General features: G+C 43.6%; 2 non-coding genes across 2 annotated transcripts; one reads left to right on the top strand and one right to left on the bottom strand.

The window, feature by feature from the left end:
- The first annotated feature begins 3,881 nt into the window (after positions 1–3,881).
- trnap-ugg lies at positions 3,882–3,953 on the top strand. The gene has a single exon. It is a non-coding gene; the product is annotated as a tRNA-Pro (tRNA).
- A 111-nt stretch (positions 3,954–4,064) lies between these two features.
- On the bottom strand, positions 4,065–4,136 carry trnap-agg. Its single transcript has one exon. It is a non-coding gene; the product is annotated as a tRNA-Pro (tRNA).
- Positions 4,137–5,197: the final 1,061 nt, after the last annotated feature.

Here is a 5,197-nt window from a genome sequence, read left to right as displayed (position 1 = left end):
GACACAGTAGCATTGGATTCTGTCAAATCCTAGATCTTCAGCCAAACCAGACTTTAAAGATCTGGAAATCAATCCCTACAATATTTTTTTCACAAACTATCAAAAACCAATTTTTTGCTCAAATTTGAATATGCAACTTTTACTCTGGTATCTGGCCAAAACTTTTGTGGAGGCTATTTGGCCAAATCTAAAAATGATTGACTTGACGCATATTATAGACAATAGACCCCATACCCTCTGGTGCCCCTGCTGTACCAAAAAGCTTCTGGAGGCTTCCTTTTCTTGCTGTATGGAAAACTGCACTGTCTTTCCCTGCCTAACGCTTCACCTTCTTTGTCACTGTGAGCATGAATATGTATCCTGAATTGCGTGTGTATGTTTGGTGCAGTGGGGATCAGAGTAAGGTAGAGTCTGTGCAGTGCAGATCAGAGAAATGCAACAGGCCCAGACTGGCAATAGATCCTATATCTGTATTAACTTTCTGTTGTGAGCCTTAATGACATACAAACTACACGCAGTTTTGTTTGTTTGCAGTGACCAAAGTGATAGAATATCTGTAAATTCCTACCAAAGTCAGGCAAATGATAGCACTAGCATGGTCTCTGGTCCAATGTTGGCACTTACTGGGCAACTCACTAGTCACTGTGAATAGCAGCACCAGTGGCGGAACTACCGGGGGAGCAGGGGGTGTGAGCGGGCCAGGGCCCGCACCCCCTCAGGGCCCCCCGGCAGTCCGTTCGTTGCTGAAAATGCGGCCGTACGGAGGGGGCGGCGCCCGGCTGCACGTCACGCACCAGGGCCCGCCCCCTCTAGGATCGCTACTGAGCAGCACTTATTAACCTTCTATTTGTGCCATAATTACCCCACCCACTTAGATTGTAGACTCTAGTATCTGCCTCTTAATCTTTGTTACTATGAATTTTTATGTTATTTATTTTAATGTTTTTTTCTGTGTTAGTACTATTATTCTATTGCAAAAATGTACAGGGCTTTGTACAAATTATGTTACTTAATAAACATATATATAAACATATAAACGTATGTGTATATATATATATATACATATATATATATATATATACATATATATATACACATAAACATATATATATCTATAAACATAAAATATATATATATATATATACACACATATATATAAAATATATAGTGAATAAAGTACCCCCTTTTGTAAAATATAAGGATATTATAAGTTACCGAGGAGTTTCATGACCATATAAAAACACGAGGCCGAAGGCCGAGTGTTTTTATACAGGTCAGGAAACTCCGAGGTAACTTCTAATATCCTCATTTTTTACAACTGGGGGTACTTTATTTATTATAATACACAAGTTTCGGTGAGTCATGTGACAGAAATGACATCAGAACTCACCGTTTATAACTGATGACATCAGAACTCACCGTTTATAAGGATATAATTTACAGGATATTCATGGCTTTTGTGTATTATATATATATCTATATATATATATATATATATATATATATATATATAATATATATATATATATATATATATATATATATATATACATATATATATATATAAACATATAAATATAGCTACAACAGGGATGAAAGGTAACAGAGATGGCTGGTATATATTTCAGTAAAAGGTGCAACCCTAATCAATGCTATGTAATCTGTGCATTCGGTATTTAGATAAAGAATTTAGTGTCTGGACATAAAATTGCATAGTATGAATGAACACTTTTCAAATTGCTTTAATACCATGTGTACCCCAATTAAATGAGTTTTGAATCTGTGAATTTCCTATAGACCTGTCCTAGACATTGGACTGCAATGGTTTAATTATAAATGCAGCCATAGCCACTTCCCATGAACACAATGATGAAATACTTTACTGCTTTACTTGACTGGGTAAAGCAGTTCCACAGATGCAGAGAGACTGTGTGTCTCTGGAATTAGAGCTGGAGCTTTGGGTGGGCAGCAGAAGCACGTGCCTCAGGCACAACTGGAAACTGGTTGCTAGGACCCTACACACATGCCTCTGCTGTATTCTTAGCAAAACTACTTGTATTGCAGTGTAGGAGTAAAAGTGGTCCGGTTGGTGTGATGAGCAGGGGGCATATCTGCTGGTCGGGTGTATATTGGCGTGTGAGTCAGCCAGAGGTGCGATAAGCAGCTGGGGGGTTATTGCTTGCGAGCTGGTCGGGCAGAGGTGTGGACATCTTAATTCCATAGTACCGTTTCGCTTGGAACTATGTATAAATTTGTTTGTACAGTACCCATTAAATATTTAGATTTTTCCTAACTGAACCTCTGCGTATTCAATATTTCCATACAATAAAAGTACTGAATACATAGATCCTGTCCCTTCACAGGCCTGGATTTGTGGCAAGGCCTGGGCCTAGGGCAGCAAAATTTCAGCTGCATTCTAGGAGCACTGGGGACCCACAGCTCCACAGTGCTTGGGCGCATGCAGGGCCGCCATCAGAAATCACGGGGCCCTGTACAGAAAAAAATTCTTGGCCCCCTGCTCCTTGCCCACCCCAGATCCAGGCCCGGATTTGTGTGCGAGGCCACATAGGCCCGGGACTAGGGTGGCACATTTTTGGGGGCGGCATGCCGCCCAGCCGCCTGTGCTCCCCAGTGCTTCGGCGCTCGCATGCTGGCGCTTTTGCCCAGCGCGTGGTAGTGCGGGCGGGCGCTAGGACCACGCAGAGCGCACGGCCTAGGGGCGCCCGCCCAGCGAATCCGGCGCTGCTCAGATCCCGCTTCCAAGCCCCATCCCAGTTCCTACACCTCAGTAAAAAGTCCACACAGAGACCAGCGATAAAATCAGGTAAACCCACTCACTCACAAGTTTTAAAAACCATTGGTGGTTAGGGCCCCCCCCCTTCAGGACTTGGGGTCTTTTCGTGGCTTGGGGTCTTTGTTTGGCGCGACTTGGGGCTTCATCGCTGTTTGGGGTCTACTGTGCGGCTTAAGGTCTTTTCGGTGCAGCTTCGGGCCTTTTAGGCGAGTCTTTGGGTCTTCACTGCGGCTTTGGGTCTTCAGCGCGGCGCCAGGTCTTCGGTCATGCAAGAACTTTACAGCACAGCTGGGCCCTCCTTTAGGTCCGGTCTCAGTACAGCTGTACATAGTGTGTCCCCCTGATGGTGGCCCTGGGCGCATGTGCATGCTTGGGGGTTGGGGGTGGATGGTAGGCTGAGCAGAAAGGCAGGCGCTAGGATCTGTCGGTCTCTAGGGGCACTGAAGAAGGATTTCAGGTCTGTTCCTGCTTTTTTAAAAATAAAAGTTTAGCTAGTTCATGTACTCATTGTACATAATATATATATAAAACTGAAATATGTACACATGTAAACCCTGTAGATTTATAAAGTAGATGCTTTTTAAAATACTGTAGAATTGCAGCAAAAGGGCACCTGACAAAACACGGGACTCTTCTGGGATTTGAACCCGGGAGCTCTCGCACCCAAAGCGAGAATTATACCCCTAGACCAACAGGCCGCTCAACTGAACTAAAAAATGATATATACTTTCTTAAATAAACCTTCTGTTCTTGTTGCAAATATTTCTTTCTGATTTTTTTTTTTTTATATATGTAAAGTTGTATGTAGTTATGCGTCCAGACAATGTACAGACCGGGGCTCCCTGCTATGAAAAGCCTTCAGTTTCTGCCCATATAATTATACCATACAGAAAGGCATGCTGGACATTCCATTTCCGCCTTCTGTTCTCACGAGACACGCAAGATGGCGAATTTATGGAACACTGGCTAAGCTTTCCCTTTCGCAGGATGATATGTAATGTAGCAAAGACATTGAAGGACAACCCCATCAAACGATTTCGCTGAAATGATATAGGTACCGCCTGCTAGGCATTTAAAATCATCCAGCGGCTCGTTGGTCTAGGGGTATGATTCTCGCTTTGGGTGCGAGAGGTCCCGGGTTCAAATCCCGGACGAGCCCTACTTTTGTGCACATTTTGGAAGAAAATGTTTTCCATTAGTAAAACAAAAGAGTCATCTTAATTTTAGAATTAAGTTCTAAAAGACAACTTAATTAACAGAAGTAAAAACTGGGCTCGTCCGGGATTTGAACCCGGGACCTCTCGCACCCTAAGCGAGAATCATACCCCTAGACCAACGAGCCAGACTTACAAAACAATATCGAAATAGAAGCTAAATGGTCAACCATTTTACTGACATATATATGGTATGATTTTCAATAGCAGGAACTAACAGCTTGATTTGCTTACAGCGCAACCCTCTGCCTACAATACATCCCCACTTTGTACCTGCCACAAGCAACCTCTCCAATTGAAAGAACGCGCAGAGCTCCCCCAGCCCAACATGAATACTTGAAAGCAGTGATTGACACTACGGACACCGGGATTTATGCCACGTGACATCAAAAACGCACACAGGAAGCAGCAGAAGGGCTAAAGTACTACAATTTACTCGCTAAATCCCGTGCCATTTTATTGCCGTAACTAATTTGTACTGCCTGGACTAACCTCTAGAGGGCGCCCCAGCCAAAGCCAAGGAATGTTTTACACATTAACTCAAAGAAGCGAAATCCTGAAAACAATGTTTGTCGGCAAAGAACAAACCATGGGAATCAGTGAAACGTTGCAGCGCTTTGCATATCTGCTCCGAATAGTCACGTCTGGGCACAACTCTTGAGTTAGTCACCGGAACTCTCTTCTCTTCCACGAGAAGTTCCCTACTGTGAACATGCAGCCCCTCCACAATCTGTACCTACCACTTCCTGTAAAATAATGAGCCCAATCTGAGAAGAACACCTGTAGAATTCTCCAGAGGTGTCCTGTATGCTCCCATTAGCAGTCCCAGGCTATGCACAGCCCCTCCACACTTTGTACCTACAGCATCAACTTGGGAATGATACCTGTAGCCGTCCCACATAACTTACACCTAAGAATTCATCAGATCTCTTTTGTATGCTGCCAGTAGTTATTTACAGAAAGCATTTTAGGACATCCTGAGGGGAAATCACTCTCCTGTATGCGATCTCATAAGGTGGAGGAATGCAGCATTGCCTGCTTTTTCTCTCTACACATCCTGAAAGGCTGAATTTACACCAGGCCTGGACTGGGAGTCAAAATAGGCCCTGTCATTCCAAGTACACAGAGGCCCAAACAGCCTACTACAAGCCCAAACAGCCCCCTACCAGCCCACTATATGTAAACTTTC

This window comes from Xenopus laevis, chromosome 1S, assembly GCF_017654675.1.
Source record: "Xenopus laevis strain J_2021 chromosome 1S, Xenopus_laevis_v10.1, whole genome shotgun sequence".
NCBI classification, from domain to species: domain Eukaryota; kingdom Metazoa; phylum Chordata; class Amphibia; order Anura; family Pipidae; genus Xenopus; species Xenopus laevis.
This window is presented reverse-complemented; position numbering and strand designations above follow the sequence as displayed.